Source organism: Helianthus annuus, chromosome 3 (genome assembly GCF_002127325.2).
Source record: "Helianthus annuus cultivar XRQ/B chromosome 3, HanXRQr2.0-SUNRISE, whole genome shotgun sequence".
NCBI classification, from domain to species: Eukaryota; Viridiplantae; Streptophyta; class Magnoliopsida; order Asterales; family Asteraceae; genus Helianthus; species Helianthus annuus.
The window spans coordinates 123,953,070-123,961,640 of NC_035435.2; positions in this window are offsets into that span (position 1 = coordinate 123,953,070).

Genomic DNA, 8,571 nt, shown 5'->3' on the forward strand with positions numbered 1-8,571 from the left:
TAAAACACCGATCTTCGTAATTTTGGAATGACTGATGTGATTATGTATAGATTGGAGAGATGCAATGATAATTTTTGGAAGAAAAAAAAGGAAACAGGGAACTGTAAGCGTGGTTTTTTTAAATGGATTTCAAAATACTAAAGAACATGAAGTTATGAAAGACTAAACCAGAAATAAGGTTTTCACGATATATATTTATATATGTGTATATATATAAACAAAAATTAAAATTAATGGAAATAACAGGAGTAATAAGACAACAAATGCCAAAAAAATGTTATTATTATCAAATTGTTTATTAAAAAATTTAACATTCAGTAAATATTCATGTTGAAATTATACATATTAAGTAATAATGAAAAATCATAAGTCGTTGAATATTTCTTTATACACAACATTAGTTGTTTTATTTGTAGGCTTCCCATCTTTGTCCAGTATTAGCAATTTAACACCGTCTCTTGTTCTAACTCTCGATAACGCGACATACAACTGACCGTGCGTGAAAACCGGTTGTCTTAGTTACAGACCAACTCTAGAAAGTGATTGACCTTGGCTTTTATTGATAGTCATAGCAAAGCAAACAACAACCGGAAATTGCCTTCTTTGAAATGAAAAGGGAATCTTCTTGTCTGAAGGTACTAAACTAATTCTGGGAATATAGGTTCGAGTACCAATGTTAGCTCCAGATATTATTTCAGCCTCTATTAAACGGTTATACAACTTTGTAACCTTCAACCTTGTTCCATTGCACAAACCATTTTTTTGATCAATGTTACGTAACAACATGACTGGGACACCAACTTTTAGCACTAACCGATGATTTGGTAAGCCTGAAACTTTAAGACCATTGAGAACATCCGGTGTGTATAATCTTTCTTGTATTGAACTAACATTTTCAGTTGCACAAAGACGGTCAGAGCTTAGATACTCTCTTTCTTCACCGGGAAACAACGCTAACAGCCTATCGTTAATCTTGTTAACAACCTCGTTCTTCGGCGCAAGTATAGCCCTATCACTAAAATAATTAGGACTACTAAAGTTCTCGAGAATTGAAGGATAAATAAATTCGATCAGGCTGGAAATGGGGTCGGAAGTATCACTAATTATAAGATTAGATGGCACTTCAATTGTTGCTTCTCCATCATTAGGACCACCAACATTTCCCTCTCCTATGTCCAAAAGCCACTTAGCAAAACTATTTATTTCCTCAATCTCGGATGGAGATCTTCCAACGGTTAACCTCATATTCCTTGACAACGTTAGCACCTTACATTTACTCCACAAATAAGACGAGCTTAATGATGCGTTCACCGTCTCTTGTCTTCCACCATTTCGAACAACGGGAAGTACTTGTCTAAAATCTCCACCAAAAACAATAACCTTACCACCAAATGAGATTTCAGAATTTCTCGAGGTGTCGAAATTGAAAATGTCATTCATCGTGCGGTTCAAGGCTTCAAACGCATGTTTATGGACCATAGGTGCTTCATCCCATATAATAAGTTTGGTCTGATGCAACAATTTAGCAACATCACTATAAGCTTTTATATGACATACCGAATCCTCATTAAGATTCAAAGGAATACGAAATCTGGAGTGTGCAGTCCTGCCGCCTGTCAATAACAGCGATGCAATTCCACTCGAAGCAACATTTAATACAATTTCTCTTTTTGATCGAAGTGCAGCAGACAACGTCTTCCATAAAAAGGTTTTCCCGGTGCCACCATAACCGTAAACAAAAAACATCCCTCCAGTGTTACCATCAACAGATTTCATTATCTCTTCAAACACTGACCTTTGTTCTTCAGTTAACATATTAAACAGATTAACATATTCCTCTGCGAAAGTTAATACGTCGTAAGTACGCTCCTCGTTAATCAGACGATTGTCGAGATCAGATAAGGAAGAAGAATCTGGAAAAGGCATTGTTGAGAAGTTGCGTAGCGATGAGCTATTCATATGTCACACCCCGATTTCCACGTGTCTTACCGGTGGGCCCGGTGGGGGATTACCGTGACGATGTTGGCAACAATATAGTCAAACCACACAATTATATAATGCACAGCGGAAGCATAAGATAAAGATATAAATTTCAACCTCTGATTGTAATATCAAAATGTATTACAGGGGTTGGATATATCCACAGTGGATCGTAAATAATCATAAATTATTGTTCCATCAGATACTGCAATCAAGCTTGCGAGGCTTATCCCGACGCTAGGGAGCTAATACCAGCCAATTACGTTTAGGTACCTGCACTTAATCTTTTTGGGGAAAATACGTCAGTTTACACTGGTAAATACATTCAACTGACACATTTGAAAATGTTTATTTAAAATTGATTTGAATGCACAAGGCACAAACTCTTTTAATAACTTGGGAAAATTCATAATGATCTTGTGAACGTTTTACATGTTCTTTTATGCGTTCAGTAGCCCGGGTCGTGCCGGGTTAAAGATTTATAGACACACCACGTTTGCGTAAAACCGTAGTATAAAAACCAACGGCTACGTCTTTTAATTCTAATGTCGACACTTTATACCGGGTGTACGCCTACACTGGGATGTCGATGGTCGTGGCCATTTCGTAAAATGATGCCAAGGATATCCGGGACAACGGTCATTAAACCCCCCAAAGGCTTATAAGCAACAAAACTGTTTAAATGAGCCGATCATATTTAAATCAATTAACCACCTAAGCGATGGAATTATACAATGCTCAATCAAGCGGTATTAATATACCGTAACCCAAGCCCATATAGGGGAAATAAGTTAAAGTATTTACCTTTGCAAGTATAAATCCTTATTTTAGATCAAGTCACCGATAGCTTTTACTGGGGCTCCTAATCTGGAACGAAGGTTTTAATTAACCTCTTAGAATCCTAACGGTCCTTGTATTAGCCGTAGCTTAAACCGGTTGATTCCGATATATAGATATGGTTAATTTGCACGAAAAGGCGAAAACCGAGAATGGAGTATGATTTGGACCCAACAAGTTCAGAGACTTGTTTTATATGGGTTTATAGTTCATACTCTGGATTTTGGGGTTCAAATAATATAATTTGACCCATATCGGCTATTGCACGAAAACTAGTTTCATGGGCCGTACCGTGTGCGCAAATAGGCGAAACGGTTAACCATAAGTGTCCTACGCTTATTTCCTAAGTCAATATGCCTTAAAAGTATTTTGGTATCAGTAGGATACCTTCCGTAATGCCCGTCACGAGTTTAAGTTAATATTATGCCCCGTAGGGGCTTTTCGGTCAATTTAAAGACTTTAAAAGGGCTTTTCAAGTTCTACAGGAAATCTGAGTTTCCCGAACAGCTTATAAAGCTTAAAATACTTTATTTATTATTTAAAACCAGTGGCAACTGGAATCGGGTCAAAAGACCTTGTAGAACTCCCGTTTTGGCCAAAAAGGGCATATTCGGTATTTACCGAACCGTAGCCATAACCGCAGGTTATGAGCAAGGTAAAAATTATTAAAAATCTTTAAAATTCCTAAAATATTATTTTACCACAGTGGGTAAATGTTTTGGTGACGAAAACTTGGGTTAGATGGGCGTTATGCTAATTGCGCCGTTAATTACAAAACTTTCTTAAAAGTGCGCCTTTTAGCATAACTCTCATTCTAGACCTCGGATTGACGTGAAACTTTAAGGACATGCTTATAATTTAACAAGCAAGATTTTGGTCCGTTCACGTGTCCGAAATACTCGTTTTAATTTTAAAAGGCCGTTACGGTCAACTTTTAGGCGAATGACGGAATTGCGCAAAAGACTCGGATAACTCATGAACCGACCACAGAGGCGTATACCAACATGTGACCTGGTCCTAAGAGAGTCCTAAGGTATATTTATACCTCACTAAAACGGGTCAGAACTGAAGTCAAAGCAAAAGTCAAACTTATGCGACTTTCGGCTCCGAACCGGTTCAATATAGTAAATGATCGATTCAAACGAGCGCAAACAAGTTTATATACTTATTATCATGTTTTATGATTGTCAAAACAGGTTCCATAACATATATATTACAGATTATGCATAAATCGCTAAAATAGCTTTCTGTTGACTTTTTAACCGCACGTTTGACTCGATAATTGACATAGTTAGAGTGGTGATCAGGGGGAACCATTTTAGAGGTTTAATACCCACATAAATACCAACTCATAACCATTTTTGATTCGTCATAAGACTGAATCATTTGCGAGTTATTGAAATGACAACCGTTAGTTACGACGGTTGAGTTTGTACTCTAAAACTATGGAAATGTATGACCAAGATGAGTATGAACGACTTACAGAAGTTAACTCTTGATTAGAGAACATAAGAGAATGCTAGGGAGCTCTTGGAATGATCAGATGGAAGTGTTTGAGTTGTGTGAATGTTGTAACTACAACATGGCTATTTATAGTGCATTTTAGGCTCCAAGATCATTCCACATTGCCCTACAACTGGTCATGGATGATGGGCAGGTGTCCCTAAGGGTTATGGGTCGTGTAGGGGGCGCCCATGCTCCATTAATTGGTGTTTGATCGTTCAAAAGCTCCAAAAGGCAAGAAACTACAAAGTTTCTGCATCTGGGCACTTTACGCGGCCCGCATGGGAGTTCCCATGCATTTTAATGCGGGTCGCCTAAAGATCAAATATCAGTCGCGTATTTGAGGTGGCTCGCGGCCCGCCTCAACTTAACCATAACCTTCACGCGGGTCGCGAGAGGTTAAGATTTCAGAATTTTTAAATCTTTTGTTATGATTACAGAATCTGGCCATTAATAACGAAATCTTTCGTAATGATTTACCTGACCTTTCGGGATTGAAGGGGTAACTTTGCGGTTTGGCCCTCGGTTATTTACCGATAGGGGCCTCGTGTTAATTACCCGCATTATTAAGTCCCCGGTTTATTTATTAATTATATTGGAAAGCCTTAACTTTCACTGTTGACGCTTTTAACCCTTCTTCTACGAATTCGATCGTAACTTTCTCGTTTCATATCGAAACTTCGCGAAATTCATATATATTATTTTAGTGAGGGTATAATACCGTTACAAAGTCTTTGGAACGTTAAAGGGTCACTCAGAGGTATTATTAAACATGTTGACACAGTTAACCCCTGTAGTTTGTAATCTCTCACTTTCTTCCGCGTTTTGTTTTTGTACGATCTATAATTTATTCGTTTGAAGGTTTAAGCATTATTTAGGGATACTATACAGTATATTTACCCTTGTTGACATTTATAACCCTCGAATTTATATACTTTCAAGGTTTGTCAAAATCAGTCCTTTATTTATTATAGATGCCACGTGTAAACAAATGACACGTGTTAACACATCATTGGACACAAAAATTCGAGGTGTTACATCCTCACCCCCTTAAAATAAATCTCGACCCGAGATTTACTCAAATAAATAGGGGTATTTTTCTTTCATTGTAGCTTCGACTTCCCACGTATATTCAGGACCTCTACGAGCATCCCATTTGACTTTTACAATCGGTACGTGCTTTCTGCGAAGCTTCTTCACCTGTCGATTTTCAATCGACAAAGGTTTTTCTATGAACTTTAAGCTCTCATCTATATGCACATCTGTGTGTGGAATCACCAACGACTCGTCGGCGAAGCACTTTTTGAGATTGCAGATGTGGAACACATTGTGAATTCCATTGAGCTCTTCAGGCAAGTTTAGTTTATAGGCAACTGATCCGACTCGTTCAATGACCTCAAAAGGCCCTATGTATCTCGGACTCAGCTTGCCCTTCTTGCCGAAGCGCATCACCCCCTTCCAGGGTGACACCTTAAGTAATACTTTTTCACCCACTTCGAAGTGAAAATCCTTACGCTTTGGATCAGCGTAGCTCTTCTGCCTATCGCGGGCAGCCTTGAGACGTTCCCGGATCTGGACAATCTTGTCCGTTGTCTGGAAAACAATCTCTGGTCCCGATAATTGGACCTCTCCTACTTCCGCCCAACAAACAGGCGATCTGCATTTTCTACCATATAATGCCTCAAAAGGCGCAGCCTTTATGCTGGTGTGGTAGCTATTATTGTAGGAGAATTCGATCAGGGGTAGGGGTTTTTATCCCAATTACCACCTAGATCGATCGCACATGCACGAAGCATGTCTTCTAGCGTTTGGATAGTACGCTCACTTTGACCGTCCGTCTGTGGATGGTAAGCCGTACTAAAGTTCAAACGCGTGCCCAAAGATTGCTGGAAACTCTTCCAGAAGTGAGATGTGTATCTAGTATCCCTGTCGGAGATAATAGACACAGGTATGCCGTGTAAGGCTACAATCTTATCAACATAAAGTTGGGCTAACATATCGGAGCTATACGTCTCCTTGATGGGTAGAAAATGAGCTGATTTAGTCAGCCTATCGACTATGACCCATATTGTATCGTTTCCTTTCCTGGTTTTGGGTAACTTGGTTATGAAGTCCATAGTTACGCATTCCCACTTCCACTCGGGAAGTTCAGGCTGTTGTAGCAAGCCAGACGGCTTTTGGTGCTCGGCTTTGACTTGAGCACAAGTTAAGCACCTTGCTACATGGGCGGCTACAGAAACAGACTTTTTCAAGCCTATCCACCAATAATTTGCCTTTAAGTCTTGGTACATTTTGTCAGCACCAGGATGGACTGAGTATTTGGAACTATGGGCTTCCTGGAGAACAACATCTCGTAATCCTCCATAAATCGGAACCCATATACGTCCATTCAGTCTAAGGATTCCATCCTTGCTAAGAGTCAACTGCTCCTCAGTTACTCCCAGCTTTTCATTAGGATAATTAGCTTCCAACACAGCCTCACGCTGCGCAGCTAATATCCTTTCCATCAAATTATTTTTAACTTCAATGCTCTTGGCATTGATTCGAATGGGTTTTACCCTTTCTTTCCTGCTCAAGGCATCGGCGACTACATTTGCCTTGCCGGGATGGTACCTGATTTCACAGTCGTAATCATTCAGGGTTTCCATCCAACGGCGCTGTCTCATGTTCAACTCCTTCTGGTTGAACAGGTGCTGGAGGCTTTTGTGATCATAATAAATCACAATTTAATAAAATTAATACCATAAAGGTAGTGCCTCCATAACTTTAGTGCAAATACAACGGCACCTAACTCCAAATCATGGGTGGTGTAATTCTTTTCATGCACCTTTAATTGCCTTGAAGCATAGGCAATCACCTTGCCCTTCTGCATAAGCACACACCCCATGCCTGTGTGTGATGCATCGCAGTAGACTACGAATTCATCTGTACCTTCCGGTAATGTCAACACAGGTGCGTTGCTTAGCTTCTGCTTCAGTATTTCAAAAGACTCTTGCTGCTTCGGGCCCCAAATGTACTTTTCTTTCTTCTTGGTCAAGGAAGTCAAGGGCGCAGCAATCCTCGAAAAATTTTCAATAAATCTCCGGTAGTATCCTGCTAACCCCAGGAAACTACGGATTTCGGTAGGCGTCTTTGGCTCTTGCCAGTTCATGACTGCCTCTACCTTAGCGGGATCCACTTGGATACCACGCTCACTCACAACGTGTCCTAAAAACTGGAAAAACTTCTCGTAGCCAGAATTCACATTTCGAGAATTTGGCGTAGAGTTTCTCACGTTGTAGTAATTCGAGAATGCAACGGAGATGCTTCTCGTGGTCAGCTTGATTCTTGGAATAGACAAGGATATCGTCGATGAAGACTATGACGAATTTGTCCAAGTATGGCTTGCAAACGCGATTCATGAGATCCATGAACGCAGCCGGTGCATTTGTGAGCCCAAAAGGCATCACTAGGAACTCGTAATGACCATAGCGAGTCCTAAATGCAGTCTTGTGTACATCTTCATCTCTGACCCTTAATTGATGATAACCCGACCTTAAGTCGATCTTTGAGAAGTAGCTTGCTCCTTGCAGCTGATCGAATAGATCATCGATCCTTGGTAAAGGATATCTATTCTTTATGGTAACTTTATTCAGCTCTCTATAGTCGATGCACAACCGCATTGATCCGTCCTTCTTCTTTACAAATAGGACAGGAGCTCCCCAGGGAGATGAACTAGGTCTGATAAAACCTTTCGCCAGCAGTTCATCCAACTGGGTCCTCAGTTCTTTCATTTCCGTCGGAGCTAATCTGTAAGGTGCTCTTGCTATCGGAGCTGCTCCAGGAATGATGTCAATTCTGAACTCCACTTGTCTATTTGGTGGCAAACCAGGCAGTTCTTCAGGAAAAACCTCGGGGTATTCAGAAATGACTGGAAGATCCTCGATCTTCGGCTTTGGTTCTTCAATTATCACTTGAGCCATGTAAATTACACCGCCTCTGTTCAAACACCTTGAAGCTTTCAGCATAGATACGTCTTCGGGCAATCCGTAGTGCGTATCCCCTCGAATGGTAAGAGATTCACCACTCGGAGTCTTTAAGACTATTTGCCTCTTGCCGCAAATGATTTGGGCCTGGTTATGGGATAACCAGTCCATACCTAGCACGATGTCAAAACCCGCAAGTTTGAAAGGAAGTAGAGATAAAGGAAAAGAATGGTTCCTAATGGATATTTCACATCCTTCTAGAACAGTAGAGACGGTTTCTATCGTG